Source organism: Vanessa atalanta, chromosome 9 (genome assembly GCF_905147765.1).
Source record: "Vanessa atalanta chromosome 9, ilVanAtal1.2, whole genome shotgun sequence".
Taxonomy (NCBI): domain Eukaryota; kingdom Metazoa; phylum Arthropoda; class Insecta; order Lepidoptera; family Nymphalidae; genus Vanessa; species Vanessa atalanta.
The window spans coordinates 2,356,676-2,383,643 of record NC_061879.1 but is presented as its reverse complement, the minus strand read 5'-3'; positions in this window follow the sequence as shown (position 1 = coordinate 2,383,643).

Below are 26,968 nucleotides of genomic sequence, written 5' to 3'. Positions count from 1 at the left end.
CCAATTGTAATGCAAATAAAAACGCCATCGTTTTTAAAGCATAGAAGTTTTTATCAGTTAAAACTTCACTTAATGTTAAGCTCTTCCGCTAATAATACTATAACGTTACGTGTAGCGGTGCGTAGAACCCTCTACGCCGTTGTTTCCGCGAGTCACATATCTCTGTATTTTCCTGTTGATAAAATTGTGATGACGTTGTAATTTTTTTTTATCTATCTACTATTTCTATGTATTAAATAATATACTTATAACTTATCCCAAAATGTATATTTCCTTATATATTTTATTTTAGTGATACAACAAATAAAAAATATTTAGTATTGCTTGATTTATTGGAGTATCGATAAGTTTTACATAAAACTGTACAGAAGCGATTGAACTAATTTCGGACCTATTAAGGTGAGCTTACACGGGCAAAGAAAGTTGCTCAAATGATAAGGCAAGCAACATTTACGAACAGTAATGATCTATCGTGACGTCACAATAAATCGAGCGAGTTACGGTAACAACAATAAATATCAATTTGAAAAAAACTGTGGGGCAACAATAATACTAAGCGATATGGAGTAGCTACAACAAACTAAGCAACACTTTCATACACGAGCAATTTGACGTCGACGAGGACGTTTTTCTTGTAGCGGTGGCCTGTGGCACTTTTTTAGCTGTCACTTTGCATTAGACGATATTTTATTCAAAAACATTTCAAAGCGATTTTGAATTATTAGCGCTGGGCCGTTGCACTTCTGCTCGCCATTTCGCTCTTCCCGCGGAAGCATGACGACATAGTTAAGCCGCTTAGTAAAAAAGTACAAGCGAAATTGAGCAAAATGGAATATAATTAGAAGCAATATTGCTTAAACATAAAACAGTGGCCGTATTTTATAATATTATTTTTTTGTACATTTCCACTAATTGGTCCTCCAATAATACTGCTGCTATTATTAAACAAGATATATTTAAAATATTGTTTTATAAATTTACTTAGACATCCCTCGCAAATGTTTAAATTTATCGAAGGTATATATAATATGGATATCAAATTTTTCACGTTAAGTATTATCGTAGACCAAAACTTCAAACATAGGCATACACTTCAGCCGCGTGAAATAGATTCAGTTGCGTCTTGGCGAGCATTTGAAGCTAGTTGTTGCAATTAACTGTTAGCTTTTGCCTCACATCAGAGAAAGTTCGTATGTGTCGTGCACGCTATGGATGGACGTTGCGGTTTTTGTGTGTTTGATTCGTTAAATGAGTCACATGTACGGTATGCACCGTACACATATGTATATTCCTGCCACGGTTACTGATAAAATTAAATGCCTCAAAATTACAATGATGTGTTGAAATAGTAATTGTCAAAAAAATATTACATTTAAAAGAGTAACATATGTATAATAAAAATTGAATTCACATAAATCATTAAAAAAATACTGCGATATCTTAATTTACAATGAACGTCTGAACATAAAATAATAGTGTGAGTGGAATGAGCAATACAGTAAAACTCTATTTTCAAATTATTAGGCAACATACTGAGAAAATATTATCATTGAGAAAAAAGAACAAACCAGATTTTCCATAGTCTTAAAGTCCTGTGGACATACCTGTAAATTTTTATTGTGTCATCAGTTCGACGTGTTGTTGGGCTCGATCATGCCTCGCATAACAATAATGCCTTTAAATATTTAATTGAAACACAAAATTGAATGCATGTAGGGTTAAACGATTCATAGAAAGCTATTATAATATCTTAAGATATAATTGTTTTATATATATATTTATGATGTTGGTAGGCGGACGAGCGAATGGGCAACTTGATGGTCACCACCGCCCATAGACAATGGCGTTGCAAAAATATTAATCATTCCTTACATCACCAATGCGCCACCAACCTTGGGAGCTAAGCTGTTACGTCCTTTGTGCCTGTAGTTACACTGGCTCACTCACCCTTCAAACCGAAACACAACAATACTGAGTACTGCTGTTTGGCGGTAGAATATCTGATGAGTGGCCCTACCACCAAGATATATACGGTAAAGATCTCAAAAAGTTTTCTTTAATTGGAAAAATAATCTGTGTTTTATTCTCCTAGAACAAACTTTTTTAAAGTGTGTTCTAGAAGAATAAAATTTAGGTCCTAATATGATATGTATATTAAAAATGTATTTTTATGTTAGTGTTATCGGTTTATTTATTAGTATTGCCAAATAATACATTAAAGATAAAAAAAAAATATTACTTAAATTGGAGCCAATAGAATCTTAAATTTACGTACTTTGAACTTTTAGAAGGAATACTTCTACGAGGAATACGTTACGTTATAATGTTATATTTTCTATAAAATTATAAATGTTGATAACTTTGATAGAAACAGTGACAAACATAGAAAACACACCAAAGATAAACTCGTAATACCTAGTTTTCAGTTCCACAAAGTCCTTCAACCTTCGTGGGGAAAATAGCCTTTTTCAAGACTTTAGAATTCTTGAAGATCTAGAAATCTTTTGTACAAAGTTTTCGTATATCACTTATAGCATTCGCTTGGAAAGCGTCTGGACCGACAATTTTATCTTTGAATACGTTGATAAAATAAATTATATAAAAAAAAGACATGCTATATATCCATCTCTATAGTAAAATTTTGAAATGATATATAAATTTAATATGAATCGGAATAGTATTATTTAGAAACAAGAGTAATTTACCACTTTCTTAGGAATATTTTTGAGCTATCTACAATCTACTTGGCGGTAGTGCGTTGTGCAAGTCCGTCTGGTCAGGTACCACTTACAGATATTGATCCGACAAATAGATATATTGATTATTATTATAACTTCAGCCACAATTTATATAACATATTTGTTCTCAGGGTTCTTTATTTAAAAACATACAGCGCCGATGTCTATGTGCGGTCGAGACTGCCTACCACCATTTGGTCTATTTGCTTGTCCGCTTAAATTAAAATTAAATCTTGGTATATAAAGAAAATATGAAACATTATAAAAAAATCTTATTTTGCCAAAAAAACATGTTATGACATTTTGCGTTGAGGAGAAAAACCGCCGGTGAAAGCTGGTTCCTCAAAGTGATTGAGCGAAGCAGGAAATGGTACATCAAAAAAGAATAATGAAAATACAGAATAATGTACAAGCAAGACGATGGCCGTAATATAATTATATCAATACTTATCAAATAACATGTTATTACTTTAAAGATTATTCTTATAATTTTAACTTTTTATTAATTATTGTCTATAATGTCATAAAAGTGTCAATTCGCTGGAATCCGTGCCGTTAACCCATTTCCTACTTCCCATATATTGGTGTTGGTAACCCAATTCTTAGGTTCTTCAAATTTAAATAATAAAATTACATTTATTTCAAGGTTTTAGTGATATATATTATATTATAATTAGATTTTATTATGTAATTCGTTTGCTATATTTGTTTAAAAGTCAATCTTCATCGTTTCATGTAAATTTATTACCTGTTATCCACTATAAAAGTTAATATTTGTATGAAAATTGTTGAAAATTTATTATGACAGATTTATTTTAAATTTTGTTTTTTTTTTAGCAAATATGAAACTTTATTTTTGGAATACTTATTAAAAATGAGTAAATACGTATTAAAGCGTGTCTTAATCTTCTACCCCTAAGGGGTGTATGTAATAGGGGGTTAGTCTGGAAATCATTCATTTTCGAAGTAAGAAATACGAAATTTTATTTTTGGGATACTGATTAAAAATGTGTAAATACGAATTTAAGCGTTTCTGGATATTTTACCCTAAGAGGTGAGGTATAAACCAAAGAGATTCTATTAACGTAATATTTTAAGTTAATCTGTAAATATATATCCACGCGAGCAAAGCCGCGGAAAACAGCTAGTATATATATGATTTTTTTTCGTATCGCAGTACACGCTTGAGAAAAAAAGAAAATATGAAAAAAATGCATGAATGTTTTCTTTATTTGCTTTGGTTGAGAGACAAACCTCACAAAGCTGCTGGTGTTTTATTTAAATTCATTGTTTGATTTAAATAAAGAACAATTCATAACGATTTTAAAAATATAAATAAGTAAATGTAATTTTGTATTTTAAAATTCCTTTGCAACATACACAAGAAAACATTAAACAAGTATTATTATAAAACTCACATGAGCAGAGTCGGCCCAGTTGAGCCGAGATAGCCCAGTGGTTAGAACGCGTGCATCTTAACCGATGATTGCGGGCTTAAACCCAGACAAGCACCGCTGAATTTTCATGTGCTTAATTTGTGTTTAATTATTCATCTCGTGCTCGGCAGTAAAGGAAAACATCGTAAGGAAACTTGCATGTGACTAATTTCAACGAAATGCTGCCACATGTGTATCCACCAATCCGTATTGGAGCAATGTGTTGGAATAAGATCCAAACCATCTCCTTAAAGGGAGATTAGCCCCTTAGCCCAGCAGTGAGAAATTAAGAGGCTGTTACTATAATGTATATAAAACTGACATTTCACGGATCGAACGCGGCATGTTACTTTGAGTAAAGGTGTAACCGCCTATGACCAAGCCAGTGAATTATACCTGCTTCGAATCAGGATCTATGTTCCTAGTTGCATCTAAAGATTATATTAATAATAAGATTATGCCAGTGTACTTGTACACAAGATCACCCATTCAAAAAGGTATGATGGAAATTGATGATATTTGGTTTGAAGGAACTTGAACCCCAAAGAAGGACAAGCTACTTTTAACATACATGATTACCAACTCTAAATTCTCGCCTCTGGTTCTTTTACTATACAATGAATATCAGTTTTTTTTTCATATCAATGTGTCTCTCGATCCGTAAACAATTATGAAAAGTTTAAAACTTAACCTACATTACATGCAGTAGTTCCAAGTTCTTCGTTATGTTCTATTATACATCAGATTAGCAAGCGAGTAGAATTAATTACGCGGAAACCATCTTGTAACGTCGTGATCTCTAACCTCGCAAGCTTAATCCGACCGTTGTAGTACGCGCAACCAATATTGTATTTGACGCCTAATATCGCCTAGGTTTAATACTTAGATTTTATAGTGATTATAACAACTAGTTAATTTATATTCCCTTTATTAACAAAGGCTCCATCGCCTGGTGTAGAGGAGAACTCTCTAGAACTTATCGCAGATTAATTTTCAACGGGGCTACGTCGTGAGTCAGCGAATATAATTATAATAAAGTCTATAAAATTTGTTTAAAGCAACTCAAATTTTCTTGTTATCGTCTTAATACGACAATCTTTTAATTATGTACTACTCAGGACATATTATAGTGAACAAGTGTGTGCACAAAAACAGAGGTGCACTCTCGTTTCCCTCTTTTACATAATCCAATGGGTCGGCAAAATCGACACGACCGAAAAAGCTCAGGCGCAGAATCAACGGCTTCGCGTAGTTTCCGAGGCACTGTGGTGTACACACTTTTAACTTCTAGTCTCTCGGCTGTGACTCTGAATTTTTCAATAGAATAACCCAATAACTTTTATAGGCCCGACGTGGGTTTGAAGTCAGAACCTCGGGAATAGTGGCTTGGCCAACGAGGCAGTATACTAGTTTATATTTTAAGTAAAGAACAGATTTTTCTAAGAGCTCTATTATTTTCGATTACACTACATCACGTATATGACATATTTGATATATGGTCCGCCGTCAGAGACATTTTTTTTTCTTAATGATAACGATTTTATTGACCTGGGGTTTGAACTCGTGACCTCAGATCAGGCTACAGGGAGCTGCGATTTTTATCTAGCCACTAAGCCAATGTTATATGTTTATATAATACACAATCGAACTATTGTTTAAATCTGTAGCGTTCATTGTAGTTTCTAAATTACTAAGCGCACCAGTGTCTAAAATAATTGAACTGAACGACTAAAACTAGAATTGCGCGACATAATATAAAAATAATTATTTGTTGGTTTAACAAATCATCTTCAGCTCATTAAGAAAAATTATCAAAATTAATATTTTAAAAATATTTTTTGTTTGTATGAACGCGATACTATCCAGGGAATAAAAGACTGTTTTGAAAAATAGAAATTATTTAAATATCACATTTATAGACAAATACTATTAAAAATTGCTTTTATAGGTCTAGATTAAATAAATTTATTTAAGGCTCAGTTTGCTTTTATTTGTTTTGAGTACATAACATCACACTACGACCCACTAGGAGGGATCAGTGACGTTTAACACCGTTAAAGCCACGCTGAGCACCGAATAGGAAATAATTTATAACTTTACCTAACTAAAGAGAGAACCTGAAACTATGGTGGTGAACATCAACTAATCTGGCAAACTAAAGATAAATAAGTGAAGCGAACGACAACACGACCACGAAGCGTTATTTGTAAATTTAGTTTATGTGATGCACTTGGCTATGTTGATGTAATTATTATGACGTATACGAAGCACGCATTTATAATCCAGATTAACGCTTACTAAAACGTAAGTACAGCTATTTAATAATATATATATATTTTAATAAATTTAATGTTGTTTCCAATATTAATGGCAGATTTCTTGATTTGGTGATGATGTCGACTGTAACGTCAGTCGCTGTAAAGAACCGGTGATAAGTGCGGACTGTCATCACCCTGCTTTACTTATAAAGACTCGCACATCAGCCATCCTTATTCAGTTCGTGTCTGTCTTTTGTGCGGCTGATTATGATGCCATAAATTTATAGTTGACTCAGATTGATTGGTCTGAAGTTATAAATACGAATGACATAGAAGCAGCACTAAGTAATTTCTACCAAGTTATTAGCGTTATTATTAAAAAGTACGTTATAATTGTTTGTATCCCAAATAAATAAATAAATGAAATTTAGTAATTTGAATGTTTTTGTAGTTTAATTTGATATATTTTATTAATAATGTGTATTACACGATCAATATATAAATGATAAAAAATATATTAGTTTATCTTCGTTGATATTTGTACATGATAAGTATTAATTTAACTTTATTTAATAATGTAAATATATAGCTGATTGTTGTACAAGAGTACCTGATTACTGATTTTTCGTGGCTGTTCTTCGTAGTAGAATCTACATTGGAAATTGGTGGCACATTTGAAATAATCCAGTTAAATGACGATTCACACTGATTGTAAAAGTATGTTCGATAAAGTTTTCTTTTTTATATTTATTTTAAAAATCGTGACGAACAATTAAATTTTATACACCTTTTATGTAAGGTCGCTATACTCAAACTGCAGCCCGCGGGCCGCATGCCCGGCGAGCTGTTGTGAGTGGCCCAGCTGGCGTCGTAGGTATTTTGTATAAATGGTCAACCATTTTGAATTTTGTGACGATCCAGAGAAAGAATGGGCGCGATGAGTGAATTGGTACGTAGATAAGCTTTACAATTTAAGAAATCTCGATAAAACTAACATTTTAAATATCAAGATCTCAACGTGGCTAGATCTTAATGATGTTCCTGTCAACCGTATTAATTAGTGAACCCTTTTTTATTAGAATAAATAAATAAATAACCTACACGACGCAATATCTAAAACATCTTTACAGCTCCTTCAAAAAAAGGTTAATTATGGCTTCCATAGTGTATATAAAAGTTTCTCATCATTACGAACTTTGAACATTATCACTATACCACGTGACAACATTTGTCAAAAGTTTTTCTGAGACATCTAGTGAAATTTTACGTATACATAACATTATTTTATGCTTGTCCGTTTATTTGCCCATAAGCATAAATGTATTTATATTGAATCGTAAAATTATATCATATAAACATCACTCATGGCCCTTACATAGTGTCCGCGTGTGTTTTGACCACAAACATAATACTGTATGTTTTATTTCCTACTCAAATGCTTATTTTTATGAACGACAAGCAATGCAATAAAATCCTACAGATATATCCTTGAAAATATCCTTTAAACAGAAGGAAACATGGTTATTACATTTTTTTTACGATAAGGCTTATGTTTTTATCTATTTTTTCCCTTTTTCTGTGTATCGTCGATATCGAGGAAATTCATGCCAAGAATCGGAATTTATTTTGACGGATGTCATTCTGAACCTTAGCGGCGGTCATTAGTATTATATATAAATAATATATAGTTAATTGAAATATATATACAAATAACCTATAACAGGTTTTGTTTTGATTTCATTTCATTGTAAACTGCAAGTCACTAATTTTGCGCCAAAATAATGAAACCTCTTTTAATTTTTTTTTTATATCAAATAGTATGTATTAGCTCAGTTAGTATATCGAAAACAATTTACTTTAATTTTGTTTACGTTTTTCATTTTTTTTCTTATATATCCATAGCGCCGCTCTCCAGCCGGCCAGTAACTTATTTCAAAATATTTTTTGTTAATTCGTAACAATTTAGTAAAATGCCATCAAGAAACCTATTTTTCATCATCTACATCTACGCACGCACGATTCGCACGACAACGTCCACAGCTTTTCAGTCGTTACACAATACAAACCGCTAAAGCTCTGCGTTTTAAATCTGTAATATTTTCGAAAATATTCATTTAAAATTACACGCTGTAAAGAGCCATATTGATTTATATTAAATGCAAAATGTATTTATGTTACTATAAGGACTAATGCTGTATTGCTTAAAATCGCTTCGAAAATAAGTCATTATTTATCGTAAAAAGTAACAGATAAAAAAATATTGTTGTGGTCTATCCATATATAGCGCAAAAAAATGTGTTTATTTGCGATATCTCTTTAGAAACTCCTCAAATTATCAGTGTTTCTCTATTATATCGTACATGTATTATATATATCAATCATTATATATACCTTTGAAAAAAAAGTCGCATCATAATCCGTAATTTTAAAGATTTAAGCATACACAGGGACAGACTTATACTTATTTTATACTATGTAATGATTAGTTACCAAACGTGGCTTCGCTCTCATTTTAGGGGTTGGTCTTTAAGTATGACCAACAGACAGAGAGACATACAGTCATAAATACAGAATGAGTTACTTTCGCATTTATGACATTCATAATTATATATAAGAAAAATGGAAGAGATGTTTAGTAGAAGACCTTATTTAGTAATGTTCCAATCTCCTCTGCGTTATAATCTCACTTTACATTTATTAAATAAGGTTGTATACTAGAAATCTTCACACTACGACTAAACAATCAGTAACGTTAAATGTCAAGCAATGTTGTGAACTGTAGGCTTCTCATTATGTGTTTGAAACAAACATGTCCTCGTACAATACAAATTTAATGCAAGCGATCTATATGATTCATGAATTCAGTCTATGCTTACCTAACTCGTTAGTAATATATACAGAAAATGATATGACATTTGCAAATAAATGAGCGAGAACCGCAGGCGAATTATAGGCTATAATTTTAGTTCGGACAGTTCAATGTGATATGAATCAATGTTGTACCACCGTGATCTAATTTGTGAGCTATTAGTGTTAACTAATTCATAATACGTTAAACACGTTTGATTATTCATGTATTCATATTATATTGGGAAATGGAATAACCTGCACTATTGGTCTAGTTGCTGGATCGTGTTAGCGACGCTATGCCACGGCTTACCGTCGGAGTCTGAGTGGGAAAGGGCCTAGACTCACTCTAAGAGATAAAACTGTCATAGTTACACCAAATGCCTCACTGTCGAGACGATTAGGTAAGAACAAAGTTTGAGGAATAGGCAATTGAGAATGCTCTCCTCTTTGGGGTATTCTGCTGACGACTCATACTCATTCCAATCCGTGCAGAGGACATCCATCATAGGAATTTCGGTGAGTAAGAGTCCCACATAAACTTGATTTCTTCAGTGGGATCCAGGTTCCCTTATATAGTGTTTAATAAAAGATTTTAAGGATAGAAGTATTTAAACATGTACGTTTGTTTTGTGATACTCTGTAGATTGAAAACGTTTCGGTTAAATCAGATTTGATGAGTATGAGATAATAGAGATCCCTTATCAATAATTTTACTCTTATTTATTGGTTACGAATACAATTGTATCAACTTAAAACTAAAGGATCGTATATAATAAATATTATATAAATTTATTACAACATATCTGGCAAGTTAAAGTTACAGTTTTAATACCGGCAACGCACCTGCAACCCCCCTAGTGTTGCGGATGTCCATGGGCGGTGGTAATCACTTTCCATCAAGTGAGTCTCCTGCTCGTTTACATAAAAAAAAGTATCGTTATACTTATCAGATATGTTGTCCAATGCATTGTTGTGTGAAGTCCACTTTTCAAAAAACTTTGTTGTAAACTATGTTCGCTTATATATTCGAGGTAAAGTATGAAATTAAAAAAATATATATAAATATATATTCAATTAGTCCATAGGGACAAAGTACGAATTTAAATATTTAAAAAAATCTCTAAAACCAAGATACTAAAATTCAAATAGTCACGTTGGTACAAATACAATTACAATGAAGCGTGAGCGCGCACGAGACAGTCACAAAGTCACTAAACGAATGTATCGTTGTCGTAAATATCATAAAACGCGTCTGTTTCGCGCTGTCGGAGTAAAAATTTAGTTTAAACTTTCGTAATTGCTGAAGTTTTGCGAAATATGTCTCCGGGTGAAATTAGTAGCAGTTGAATTTAATAAAATTCAACTCGGCACAGACCAGACTGCTCGCACTGATGCAAAACGAAGAAACTTGGGTTATGAACAACAAACTCTAACTTATAATATATAACGTTGAATTTGTTCTATTTTCAAAATACGTATCAAAATCAACATAATTATAAACTTCAATCGAACGGTTTTTATTAGTACTTTTGAATAGTCGTGTTCTAACGAGAATTACCGACTAGAAACTCGGTGATTATTTTTCTCAAATGAAATAAATTCATGGAAATACTTCCATCTGAAAAAAGCAACTGCTCAAATAACTCACTGCAAATAAAAAATATATTTCATTAGAATTAGCGCGTTGAAGCACTTTTGAATCGTAATTTGTAACCAGTCAAACTGTACCCGTTCTTAATACATAGAAGAACTAGCGAATTTAATAGTTTTTATTTAATAATTAAAGTAAATAATATATTCAAAATTCAAACACACACCTGATGCTTTATGATCGATCCCTTCCTTTATTCTCCCCGCGCACTACGCTAATGTGTGAGACCATGCTAGATTGACATGTGACGTGTTTTTAAGTCCTAATAACTCTGACTCCGCTTTTTCCCCTCGCCCCAGAGTAATTGGGGAATGTAGGACTCAGCGGTTCCAACTGTACCGGAATACCCATTAAAAACCAGCGGTACCAACTCTGTCTTTTCAGGGAGCGTCACGGGATCGCTTGTGCATACTACCATGCTGGCTTACCCCACTCTTGGGCTAAGGTTTCCTTCTTGATATTGCTTGGCGTTTATGTCACAGCGCTACTAGAATGCGGGTTAAAAGGTAAACAAATTAATTAAAAGAAGTAGTTCAACAGTTACTAGGTGGCTCAAATCCCCATCGTGGCTTTATTATAGTTGCGAATTGACAGTTCGTAGTTTTTTTTAGTTTTATTCATTATCTCTTGTGTTTGTCATGTCCAAAAATCTCATGTGACCAAAAATAATGTATTATATATTTTGAAATATTGCATGAAAATCTTAAATATAGTTCTATATTGCAAAATATAGATTCCTTTCATATTCTCTACACTAAAAACTGCTCAGTATTTTATACAGCAACTTTAATTAGCATTGTGAATATTGCCTCAATAGCTCAGCGCTAGTTAAAGTAATAAAATAGTGGTACCTTTATTTTTCGACACAGGGGAAATCTTCGAAAAAGATACTCGTGCCTCTGTTTCGGGAACTGTACCCATCCAGCGCCGCTCGTTGTTCGGCGCAGCTCGCCTCAGGGGGGGTAGAGAACTCGATAATTTAATTCCGTTAAGTTTGGGTGTGATATTGTTCCGACTTAAAAGTTCTTGTAAATAAAATTATTATATTCATATTTATCGGCCTGCTTCATAGCTAAGACGGCGTATTAAGTAATTATACATTATATAAAATTACGAAATATGTGTTAACATGTAATGCTTTTCGACTCCATGACACGCTCAAAGGAACCCTCGATGGGAATAGTGAACCTCCATTTCACCAACAGCAGGTAAAGCAGGATACCTGGCAGTAATATGGAGCTTGCTACTATACCGTAAGTCTGCCGATCACTGGCTCTCAGTCTATAATAATAGGTTACCAGTTAGTTATTAATTTTAATAATTAAGGTATAAATTAACAATATGCAATTCTTATAGGATTTATAATGTAATAAATATATTACTTGTAGTATTAGATCTCTAATTCTAATCATTTAATAGCTGTGATAAATTAATGTTAATATTTAACTTGTTGTGATAGTGTATTAACAGAGAAACTTTCCCTGTAAATATCATAGTTTAGCGTTTCATAGCCGAGTTAGTTGGTAATTTCTCGTTTATGTTAGTGCAAAAAAAATATTTTATAGGAGCGCAATTAAACAGATTATTACCTTTTATATTTATATCTATATAATATTCGTGCTTTTCTCGTTGCCGTTTTCATATATATATGTATATATCTTATACTTATAAAATAATATGCCCTGACTGACTAATTCATCATCGCCGAGCGTAAACTTAGGACCATGAAATTTGGTGAGTAGAATCGTTTTATTGAATGTAATGTATAAATATTGGTTTTCAGTTTCTCCTACTTAAACTATTGTTTTTTTCATCACTAAATAAACAACACAAATAAATAAATTCATTAAAAATATTACAGAAAATTAGTCTATGAGTTTTTAATTATTTAGATGGGCGTATCTTCTTTAATTTACAGACATAATGTTTACAGTTCGTGTTCGGCAAAACTAGTCACGTAAAACGATTTCCGTACCTATTACAGATTTGCAGCATTACAATTACCAATGGACATACACTACTCTCCGTAACGAACTAAATCTGTGTCCGCGAAACTACGGTCGATTATTTTATAACATTTTGAAACAAACCTAACTCATGTTCGTTAAAGTTTTAAACGAGTTCTAATTTTAAATTTAAATTAACACCGTAATTCGATGTTGAGTGATTTAAAAAGGTAACAACTGTTTACTTTAAAGTACCGAAGATTTGCATTTTAAATTCTGTAAGAACAAACCTGATTACCACTTAAGCGATCCTAAATGAAAGGATTCTTGTTGAGAACGAGATCTCAACAAAAGTTTATTTATTTTTACTTAATGACTATAATAAATAACCTCTTTTAAAAAACCTATGAGAATGATAGTAAATACGATTAGAAAAGTTTTGTAAAGAAAACTCCGACCAATTTTGTGTAGTAATTTAAAAGACAGTTATGATAATGTCTTAAGATATGTAATGTTATATAAAATTTAATGAACAATATAAGAAAAATATAAAATGTACAATAACAATTGTAAAAAGTAGTATAATAACATAATATAATATAAATAATTTTGGAACAGTATTTCTGATTTTCCCCTTCCTTTCCCCACTAAAATCCGTACCGATTATACAGATCATCATCTTCAAGTGATTGTTAGGTGAAAAATCATATTCATTGTCCCAGCAACGCCCCACTTCATTTGAGTTGCAAAACTCAACTAAGCGGAGAGACGGCTTTGATTTTATAAATATTATTTGTTGCGCGAAAGTTAACGGGTAAATAGATCACCTCATTATAAGCCCTCACCTCCAGCCACTCTAAGTTTAAATGATTCCATTAAACTTACAAAAACAAAATAACGTAAAAAAGGCAAGGACGCAAAAGTCTGCGAAGTAACAAGCTGATGTCTCTTAACTCAAAAGGGAATCATAAAATTGAAACGACCAATAAACCAACGCAATAAAAATATTTATTATAAGCCAAATTATGACGTGGTTCATATTTAAATTAAATCTTAATTAATTCACAAAATTATACTTATCTATTTAGCGTCTCGTTCAAAACAGCGGCTGATGTAGGATTTCTTAAACTGACAAATCTCTTATTTTGTCTTAATATATCAACGAGGTAATTTATTCATCTGACATTTCAAACGCATTCCTTACTACAAGATATAAAAATTTCACAATTAGATAAGTTATATTATTTTAATAGATTTATATTAAAAATATAATTTATAAGCTGTCACTGTGTTGCTGACCATGGATCTAAGTTTTTATGACTCTTAACGCACCCAAATTTAATAGAAGTACAAAAACGTAAAAATATGAAGCATATATTTGATGACCGTACATTATGAATGATGAATGGTGCATCCCCTCTCTTCAGATGGGCTTGTACAAAACCCAGCTCCAGTAAATACAGTGAATATAAAAAGCAAATGAAAAAGAAAGTCTCTCGTATCGTCCACTGAATATAATGCTCCGGTTAAAATATCTGAAACGGCCATTAATTGAGTGCGAACCGCCACTGCTCTCCACACCTTTGTTTAGCTTCCATTGTCCCCCAGTAATCTTAATTGTTAAAACGGTAAAAAGTTTTTATGCCAGATTTTTAGGTTTCTGTAGAATTTTATATAAAAAAAATCTGAATCCTTTGCTTAGTTATATGTTAATATACTGTAAGTCATATAATCCAGTCCTTATAATGATCCCTTGTTTAATTAAACTGGGTCACTCATAACTCAAACTGAAATACTTTCATGAAAAATTAATATTAGCCGATTAGATGTAGCTGCTCCAATTGCTTACTCTTGGCTGAATTTCAGTCACTGTGGCTAATCTCAAACACAAATTCTCTTTGCGAAGATACTATACTGCAAAAATATATGGGTATTTGTTATAGTCTGATGGGATAACAAACTGACAGTGAAAAGTGTAAGTAATCAGGCGCAAAACTAAATGCCGGACGTCTTTTTCACGACATAGGTTTCTATCACAGCCAATTTTATAGTTTACTAATAAAGGAAAGAATATATTATTAGTTTTTTGGCCCGAATAGATCTGCAGATTTATAAGGTATCTATGACAGAAAAAAACACAGAATAATCTGGTAACTTATAGGACCTTAATTGAAAATAATGACATTTAAAACATTTGCTGGATGACGTAGCATAATTATGATCGGTCATTTAATTAACTTTAAAGTTTATCGTATTTTAAAACAAGATATGATCATTGTAACTTCTTTAAAATTCCTGAAAATAATGATTATTTTGTTCAAGAATAACCACCTGATGCTAGTCATCCTATTTACGAAAAGCATGGATACTGTAACAAGAATAATAGTAATTACAAATAGTTTTTATGAGAAATTAATATTTAAGAATAAATAAGTATATTCACCCCTGACAAAAAAATAGCAGAACTATATACAAGAAATTACAATAAAGAGAAATGAATAAAAAAAGAAATTTAAGAAATAATCGTCTCCCAAATATGTGTGTCATTTAGAAACCAAGTCTCTTGAGCTTGTAATTATAGTGGCTTACTCACCCATCAAAGCACGTCACATGGATATAAAAAAATGTTACTACTATTTTTTCGAGAATATTATTGGTAATCTAGTCACTCAGATGATCCTGTAAAGCACAATTATATATTTATTGTATGATATAGGTGAGCAGACGAGCAAATGGGCCACCTGATGGTAAGTAGTCACCACCGCCCATAGACAATGGCGCTGTAAGAAATATTAACCGTTTCCTTACATCGCCAACGTACCATCAACCTTGGGAACGAAGGCGTTATATTCCTTGTGCTTGTAGTTACCACTCGCCCTTCAAACCGAAACACAATAACACTGGGTACTGTTGTTTGACGGTAGAATATCTGTTGAGTGGGTGGTACCTACCCAGACGGGCTAGCACAAAGCTCTACCACCCAGTAAATTATTATGATATACTTTATTTTATAAAGTCCACTAACTTGATAAAAATATTACTGGTTTTTTGAACTCGCATCACGCAATAAGCCCTGAATAAATTGATATGTTAATTATACCAATATATTCAGCCTGTTTCGGAGAATACTTTTGGCTAAACATTATCGCATAATATAATTCAACGTAAACGTAACCATAGCAACGCATAGCCGGAATTACTAGTTCCCTATAAAATTTGGAGTGTTTGTAGTTTTTTTAATAGCTTTAAATTCGAGGGCATGGACTAGGCGATTAGAGACTTACGCTGTTTTTGTCGCTTAATATCGATCTGTGTAAAAACGTCAAGTGTTCCATTCCCTTCCAACCTTTCATTCACTTAGTTAGAGTGTTTTAGTGAATTTATCGCTGCGTTAGAGCCGAAATCATCATCGAGTCGTCAGAGAATAACAAATAGTGTTGGAAAGGGGTCCAGAATAAATGTTTCCTTACTTAAAATTTCCTTGAGTATCACAGCCCTGGAAAAGACAATGAATATTTTTTTTAAATTGGATTTGAAGCTTAACTTGGTGTTTGGGTTTTGTGCACGCCCGTCTGGGTAGGAACCACCCTCTAATTATATATTTTACCGCCAAGCAGCAATATTTAGTACCGGGTGTTCCGGTTTGTTTATGTGTTTGTTTTTGTGTCTTGCTCCGATCCCGTGACGCCCCCCGAAGAGACGGAGTGGTTACCGCTGGTTTTTAGTAAGTTCACTTCACGTAGCGGAAACGCTTATTAAGTAATTATTCCACAGTGATAAAAAGAGTGAATGAAAATTTGTGGGAATATTCGTCATTTCTGATGTAAGAAATATTATGTTATGGTCGAAAAACGGTATTCTCTGTTTAAGTGTCTGGTTATGAGAGTAAGAGAGGTATTATAGCGTTTTTGAAAAATCGTCACCATAGATGAATGATAATGATGAACTTTTGTTACATCCCTAATGGATCCGCATTAGGGATGTCTTCTGTTTATGAGTAAAGACAGTATAATGTTTGTGGATGAAAGCGGTGTTTATTGTTTTAAAAAATCACTAAATCAAACAAACAAAAATTCACGACTTAAAAAGGTTAAATAAGGGATGAGCGTTTGTATGGACGTCCGTCGCAACCCTGATAATGTGGCTGGTAATTAAGTTAATCCGGTGGGTTCCTGAAAAATGTTTCCGATGGTACACCCCATCGGGTACACGACCAGTTTAAACATAATTTTGTTAAAGATAAAAGGATGAAGGAAAGTGATTAATGATTTTTTTTTTATTTACAGACTAGCTGTGCCCGCGACTTCGTGCGCGTTGTTTGAATTTAAGTTATTTTGATATTGTAGCGTGATTTTATTTTTATTCTATATATAATTCTAAAATAAAAGTAGCCTAAGTTACTCCTTGTTACATCTGCTATCTGCTAGTGAAAGTCCCATCAAAATCGGTTCAGCCGTTCCAGAGATTAGCCGGAACAAACAGACAGACAGACAAAACATCTAAAAAAATATATTTTGGTGTATGTACCGTGTATACATACATATGCATTTAGTAAAAATGGGTTATTTTAATATTACAAACAGACAGTCCAATTTTATTATATATATAGATGAGTGAATATTTTGTTGCTGCAATGTTTTGTTAAATATTATAAATATGTAATTATTCTAAATATTTTTTTAATAATAACTCAATAGGAATATACATATATAATTTATTTCAATGCTTATTCAATCGAACTTAACTTAATATGCTTGCAAAGAGATTGATAAACGAATCGCAAACGTTTCATATCGTACTCACCTCAGTTACGAGATGAGATTAAAATTTGAGTCAAATAATCTTTCCTTTGATGTGCTTGTAATATAGTATATGAGTTATGCTATTAGCCATGCTGTATATATTTTTTTATAAAAAAGGGTCGTGTACTTTTTTTATGACATTGGTTGGCGGACGAGCCTATGGGCCACCTGATGGTAAGTGGTCACCACCGCCCATATACAAAGGCGCTGTAAGAAATATTAACCATTTCTTACATCACCCATGCGCCACCAACCTTAGGAACTAAAATGTTTAAAATGTCCCTTGTACCTGTGATTATACAGAGACTTTTTTTAAACTCATACAGAGTTGTATGTGCAACAATGAAATGCTTTAATATGACTATATCAAATCATACCTCCATTATTTCAGCATCATGTATCTCATAAATTATCTTAAATATTAATGCGTGAATGATTTTTTTTTTGAGAAATTATAAAGCATTCAGCTGTTATAAACATGTTACTGTTATATATACAAAATTTTATTACAGACGTCAAATCATATGTTATAATAGTGTCACTACGAAAATGACTAAACATTTCTTGAAGATATTTCAAAGAAATGTTACTCTGTTTTAAGTTTAGACGAACCGCGGTATTACCTGACACAAAATAATACATCCCGATGTATTGACTGTGAATCGGCACACTTCAATATAGTGTCGATTGACGCTGTGAACGCCGGCGGTGGCTTACCTTTTGTACTAAGTAAATATTTTCGCCTTTTCAAATTTGTCTGAAGTTTCGGTTTAAGGTATATCGAATATTAAACGTGTATTGCAAACGGGATAAATAGGATAACAGTCGAAACGAATTCTAACTTATTTTTCATTGGGGAATTTTTCTCTAAATCCACTACATTGTGACGTCATTAATGAATTTAATTTTACTTAAGAATACTAGATGGCGTTGTGTCAAATCGTAGACAATTTCTACATCACGATGGCAAGATTCGCTAATGGTTTTATATAGCACTATGAAAAGATACAAATAAGTATTGTTGTTAGTGATATCTCATAGGTTTAATGTATATTATACGTCTTATTTATATACATTTTTATTCTTTGTTGTATATTAATATCATAACATAGTAATAACACGACGAATGACTATCCTAGAATTACAGCTTAGAGGTTTTTATAATGCTAGTTATCAATAATATATACAAAAATATGACCAATATATAAGATCGTAAATCCCAAGTTCCTGGATTCAAAGCCAGGGTTGAGCTAGTGAAATGTTCTCGGAGAATTTCTGCCTAGCCTTGGAAAATACGTAAAGCGTCCTGTACTCCAGTTTATTCCGGTCGTTTCGTAGTTGCCGTCTCATCGGATTAATTTATGCACATACCACTGCTGCTGGATTGAGTTTACGCACATACTATGACTGAATTTGGGCAGGTGGTCATGATTATCATCATTGATATTTCATTATTGAGAACGCTGAAATATAAACATTTTTTGGTAGTCTTTCTTCAAAAAGCGCTAAAATCCACAACTTTTAAAACGATGTAAAACAGATTTATTATTTAAAAAACAAACAATACTCGATGGCAATTTTTAATAGTGTATTATGTGATGTATAACATACTAAGAATATAATATAATTATATACATTTTTGCTAACGTCGTTTTTTTACAGTAGTCATTAGATTTGTAACCTTGTCTAAGTATGCGGAATTGTAATCTATATTCTTAAAAGATAAGACCGTTTATTAATACCTAACATCAAATCTAATACACATAAAATTAAAGAAAATGCAGCCCGTTTTTGATAAGGTTTTAGTATACAATATTAGTATATAAGTAGCTACCTCTGCATTTTTAACGCATTATATCGCTTAGTATTTGCCAATAAGTAGTTTTATATGTATATTAAAATTTGCTTTGAATAAAATCAATTCGAATTAATTATGTATTTCAATCTAAAATTACTTTTTAATTTAAGATATTTAAAAGTTACAACAGTTAATTTTATTACCAACTTCGCGGAAACTTTAGTTTATCAATTTTCCCGTCTTTTGGTAATATTAAAATTATTGAATATTGAATTCTATATTAAAAAAAATAATAATAATAATGACAAAATAGATATTCCAGAACGTTCTGTTTTATTTTTCCAATGGTACTATCGCTGTGGAAGATTTCTAGTTTAAAAATTGTGTAGTCCAATGTATTCGTGCGACCTCAAAGTTGTAACATCGAAGCTCCGCCTCGCGGCAACTCTGATCTGTTGTAGAGCAAGTATTGAAAAAGCATTTTGCATTCGTTCCGATACCGAGAATATTTCAATCTAAGCTCTTTGACCGCCTGGATTCTTATATTGTCTTGTTAAGACTTCTCTTCCTTCCTTTATTGAGAAAGCAATCTGCGATTCGAATTTTAAAAGCAAGATTTGAATACAAATAGCGTTATATTTTTTTTATTGCTAGTTCACTATGCTTTTAAGAAATATTGTAACTATTGAGTGGGCTGCCGGTTTTTCTAAAAATATATTCAAATTTTTTTTAATTGTATATTAAAAAAAAAAATCTTTTCAAGATATTGATACCGGATTAGGTAAATCCGCTTTTTTACAGGCATATTAATAGTCTGATACTATGTTCCGGTTTGATAAGTGAGTGAGCCAGTATCATTGCAGGTTCAAAATATATATCATAACTAGCATAGATGACTTCATTTGTATAAAGTGATATTCCTAAATTAAACCATCATCACTAAATAAGTAACCACGACGGTTACAAAGCTTATTTGTACTCGTGAACATTGTATTATCGTTTACACAGAGTGAATACTCTGAGTGTAATATAAACTGTTTCTGAACTTGTGGTATAAAGAGCGAACGAAGCGTTTTATTTAAATACAGTTTCATTCTTCGCGTTCTGCGGTGGTTGAACCAGTTAAGCGTTTACAATAAGTCTATAAAATTAATCAACTTATGAACATTATAAAGAGTAAAATATTGTTCAGTTTACAAAGGTTATTATTAAAATACTTTTAAGTGCTTATGATATCACAGCAATAAAAATAAATAAGATATAAATTTTCACTTAAATTTGTTTCATATAAAGTTTACAAAGACCACATACAACATTTGAATAACTTCCAAGATTCGCAGGATGGACAAATATTTCATATGTGGTCCATCTAGTACACGAACACTAGGACGAACTTGTTCACAGGTTAACAAAAATAAGTACATGACGTAATTCTAATTTTAAATTCATATTTTGTCAAACTATCAAATCATCCTATAGATGATTTAGTACACGTAAGTCAACTATTGACTGAAATATTAAAAATAATTGATTAATTGATTTTTATAATAAAAAATAAAAACCAGTTATTATTTTACATTTGAAGTACGTACTTAACTTCGACAGAACCAATACCGCATGTCAAAACAGTTGTACCTTTGTCTATGTTTTAAGGTCTATATACTTTTTTTGTATTATTTATTTATTTTCGAATAAACTCTCATAATATTGTTTTATAAATAAAATGACACCAAATATTTCATGACAATTAAAGCAATAAAGCCTTGCACGTATGAGATAGTGAATTGTACATACGACGTTTCTTTACTATGCAATACAATAGTCAATTGTTTTTTTAATTTCTCACAAGGCAAATTCTACGTTCTGTAAATAAAAGTGAACTATGAATTTTATTTTGAAATTATTAAATATTACCTAAATTCCTTCGTCATTTTCCGAACGGAACAAAAGAGTTTGAATCAAACATAAATTAATTAATATCTTTAAATGAAGTCCAATCAAAATGAAGGGTTCCTTGAAAGGCAAAGTAGAGACAGTTCAAGAAAAGGTTCCCTTCATCAATCCTTGACACCCTTTATCTAATTATCCTGAGAGCGTCGGAAACCTAATCACCTTTCAAACTTTTGTAATTTGAAAGTTATAGAACATCTTAAAAAAGCGAAGAACTTGGGTTACTTCGTCGAATTTCATTCATTTCATTTTAACAGTAATTTTCTGACCCAGATCAATGAATTATGGTCATTACATCGCATTTCAGACTAACTTGAAATCAACTATTAAAAACACATAAATTTCCTGTGAGACAGAACTTGTCTGATTCAGAAAAAAATTTTGTATTGAACACCCTAAGTAAATGTAAAATACGGGTTTGTTGCAAAAGCCCGGAAGTCGTGATACAGTCTTAAATAAACTTTTTTTTTCTATAGTCAATAATTGCTTAAATTCCGATAAACTATTTTTAAATAATTGAATTAAACATAGTAAATATCTTGTCCCGAGAAACTCCATGTACACGAGTACATAAAGTTTGCAACGAGAAGTGTGTTCATTGAAGAGAAGTCATAATGATTTCAAAGACATAATTTATCCCAATCTTGAAACTTAATCAGAACGTATCCAATTAACCAAATGCTAGGGATGATATAATTTTATGTTTTATAATTTTGGTGGACGGACAAATGGACCTCCTGATGATAAGTGGTCATCAACTTTCAAGACAATGGCGTTGTAAGAAATATTAAACATTAATTTTAAGCCAACCCACTTTTAAGCTATGGAGCTAAGATGTGTCTCTTGCGCCTGTTGTTACACTGGCTCACTCACTTACTACGTAAAAATTAAAATAAGTTAGTGACGCCGAGATAAACAGATGATAGAATCAGGAATTCATTAGAGAAACTCTTAAATGGCTATAAGAAATCCAGTTTTGACAAGTCATACTAATAATTACTTTTATATATACACATATATATATATATAGCTCCGTTGGATGTACTATTAAAATTTTTAGCAAATAAAATGTGACTATAGATATAAGTAGCAATATAATACAGTTAGCAATTAAGACCCAAGTTTAAGATTGTATTGTTCCTCACAGACAATCTCCGCTGCAAGCTTCAAACCTCTTCGCAATTGTTACCGCATACAACGTGCCGACTTCACCTAGAACATGTTTCATATCAATTGTACGTCAAACAAGCTGTTTCGGTATAATAGAATCTTAATTATAACTATCTTGAAACTAGAACTTTGCTTTGTTTAGGAAAGTTATGTTTATTTAATAAATTAGAAAATTTGAATCTCGCGCTCGTCACGTTAAAATTCGAATAATCTAAATTTAAAACAGGTCAATCTCCGAAACGTCGCTAGTTATGTTATAGTATTATATACTAAAACCTTCTTCGAAAAGAGATCTTATATAATTTAAATGTTTATTAGTGTAGGACAATTTACAGTTAAAAAGTACAAAAAAATACGAACAGTTTATTTGTTAAGAATTGAGATATTGAAATGAAAATTAAGCATGTCACTGCTCCTAATGCTTAATACAATAAGTTTTTTTATCATTTTTGATGGTAAGTGGTCACTACCACCCAGAGACAATGGTACTGTAAGAAATATTAACTATTTATATTATCGCCAATGCGCCACCAAGGATCTAAGATGTACACAATAGTACTGAGCACAGCTATTTAGCGGTATAAGATCTGATGAATTGGTGGTAAATATCCAGACGGGCTTGCACAGAGCCCTCCCACTGAGTTAAAGTCATGAATAAATACTACGTAGTTACTTATGAGTAATATTACGAGTGTTACAATCATAAACAATAATTAAACAAAATCAGACCTTCTTAAATTTATTTTAAATTTAAACAATATAATTATGTAAAAGTTTTCTTTTTTTTAATTCGCTTAATATGAAAAGGAAAAGTTTCATCCATTTATGCTTAAATTATATCTCATGTTGTGCGGAACTATGCTTATTTACATAAGAGTATTATTTGTTACGAGATAGCGAAAATTCCGCAGAGCCAGAATACTTTTAATTAAAGCGCGGAATAAAACTCGTATGACTTTTTATTTTGTCCGCAAATTACTGAAGGAATAAAGATAATTCCATACAATTTCACCGTGCAAAGTTACATATTTGTGTCCAATTTAAGGTAATTAACTTTGAGTTAAAGAACTACACATTAATTACTTTTTAAATAAGTATACCATAAAAGTAAAACAGTAAATGAACTGCCTGCGTGTTGTATCAGTCTAATGAATCTCCCACGGCTGGGCAACTGCCTTCTCTCCGTTTTAGGAAGAGGATTGCAACTTAATCCACCACGCTGCTTCAATACGCCAGAATTTCATTTAAATCAGACACATGCAAGTTTTTTTTCATGATGTTTACCCTCACCGTTGAGCACGTGATGAATTATAAACACAAATTAAGCGCATGTAATTTCATTGTTGCGTGCCTGGAATTGAACCCGTCATAAATTTTTTTTTTTTTTTTATGGCATTAGTTGGCGGACGAGCATATGGGCCACCTGCTGGTAAGTGGTCAACACCGCCCATAGACAAAGGCGCTGTAAGAAATATTAACCATTCCTTACATCACCTATGCGCCACCAACCTTGGGAACTAAGATGTTATGTCCCTTGTGCCTGTGATTACACTGGCTCACTCACCCTTCCAGCCGAACACAACAATACAGAGTACTGTTATTTGGCGGTAGAATATCTGATGAGTGGGACGTCTGAACCTACCCAGACGGGCTTGCACAAAGCCCTACCACCAAGTAAGTTACTTTCGCATGTATAATATTAGTATAGATTAAATAATATGACAATACAGGTGATCTAAAATACATATTGTTGAACAAATACTAATTGGTCGGTTTATCTGTTTGTGTCAACATCACGTGTCTGTATGTCTATTCTGTCTATTGCTCTTTTACGGGCGAACTACTGAACCGCAATTTATTAAATTTGGTACGAGGCAAGCTTGAACTCCACGGGAGGACAGGATACTTTTAATGCCTTACACATAACGACCAACGATCCCTAAATCGCGACCAAAGCCACGGACGACAACTAGTTTAAACATATATTGTGTTCATACAAATTTAGTTCATATAAACTTTATAGCATATTAGTTTTGGACTTGAACGTCGAATTAATTATTAACTAATATTTATACTATAACAAACTATAACAGTTGTTCGTTGTAGCTTCAAAATTAAATATTATTTATTAAAATACATTTTTACAAGCACTTATGAGTCGTTATTTTACATGGTGAACTATAGTTTTAATTGAAAGTTACCGGTTTGCAATATAAATTCTAACGAGAACAGCCGGTAAGAAACACAGTAATCACTTGTATTTGTCAATAAAAAATACTAACATCAACGAATACTAGCTCTACTAAATAGACATAATAATGAGCTTAGATTTTTAAATTGTTTAGAATCTTATATTGTTTTTAAATAGATTTTAAATTCAGTAATAGATAAATTTGAAATTATCTGAGGAATTCCATGATAGAAGGATCCCTGCCCCAGGATCTGTGAAAGCTTGGTGTTAAATTTATCTTTACATTTGTATAAAATATATCATAACTGTTCTATAAAAAGAATGGATTCTGTTATAGATATACATAGCGTTGTTATTTTATTGTGACGCTAAGGTATGTATTATTTATCAAAAACATCGCTGAAGGAATCTAGTTCTAAGATTACAAAGCCCGAACTGTTCGTTTTCGGCGAGTGATTGCCGTGTTTATATCTGAAACGCGCGCAGAGTAATATAACGTAAGACATGAAAATAACTAATGTATACAAAACTCGCAGTATCAATGTCAGCTGTCTAACTTTCCTAACTGTTACTGAGCAGCGCTTGCCAGCTCTAACATTAGATTCAGATCTTTATTTAAATTCATTTTATAAAAATTACAAGAAGTATCTTCTATATAACTTAGACATCTTAGAGTCTGACTTGATTTTGTTTTCTATTCAGATAATCATAAATAAATAACAAAATCTTACTGTCAATGTGGTCTATAATAGATAAAATTCTATAATAATTATACCACAGTTACTTCGATGACAACCTTTTCTAACCTTCCAATCATTGGACGACTGATATTATAAGTATTCTTATAAATAAGCCTTACGTTGAAAGCACTCGAAATAATGCACTATTTCTGTTATTAATTATAATCGTGCTTACTATTCTATTAATTAAATTACAGAACAAACAAAAGTAAACTGCAGACGATATAATTAAAATGTCACGCAATAAAATTAATTGCGAAACTCGAAGAGCTCAAAATATTTAATTTAATCTAACCAATATTTGGTGTATTCACACTACCCGATCTTTGCATATTTTACCGCTAAACAGAAATTAATTTTTTTCGTTTTTTAAAGTGGGTCAGCCAGTTTAAATACAAGGTATGTAACATGCTAGCTCCTAAGATTGGTGGCGCTTTAAGCATTTCTTACAGTGCCAACCGCGATAGACCACTGACCATCAGATAGCTCATTTATCAGTCTAATCTATTTTAAATTAAAATTTATATCAAACTAGAATTGTCTGAATTAAAATCAATAATACGGAATGGTCATCATTTAAACACGTATTGAAACAATCGATCCGTCATTAAAGAGGTTATTTAGATTCAATAACTTTATCGCTAGAACGAAAACAGTATGGAGTGGTAAAATTTATTTTATTTATCTTTCGAGGTACGGACGGTATCTTAAACCTTGATAGCTTACTGTTTATAAATTGAACCCATAGCCTAAAGCCCGTTTACTGTATACAATTTAAAAAAAAAACCATCCATTCCGTATAATTTACATGTACGTCTCAGTACGAGTAAAGAAGTGTCCTTATAATGACCCAGAGAGATAATCAAAAATCCCCACACAGATTTTTACAGGCGCTAATTTAAAAGGTGGATATTGCAATCTTAACTAGACAAGCATCACTAGTTTTCATGTTCCAAATTAATACTTAGCTATAAGAGTTTCCCGCATTGGAGCAGTATTGGCATTGGGCCAGCCTACCCTGTATATGATAATAAGTTTTTCAAGATAACTTCTTATGGGAGAGTAGACCGCTTCGTTACGTAACGCGTTACGGCGTCAGTCTGCCTGACTTCCCTTTCTTTTACGCATAAGGCAGCGGTAGGTAGCCTCCTCCTCTCTCACTCTAGCCCACAGTGTATAATTAATTAAGAAAAGATTTTATTAATTATAAACCTTTCCTTAAATTATCATATTAATATACAAGTATCACTAGTTTTCATGTTCCAAATTAATACTCAGCTATAAGAGTTTTTCGCATTGCAGCAGTGTTGTGTTGCCTTTTTTTTTTAGCATTAGCAGCCAGTAAATGTCCCACTGCTGGGATAAAGGCCTCCTCTCCTTTGAGGAGAAGGTTTGGAGCATATTCCACCACGCTGCTCCAATGCGGGTTGGTGGAATA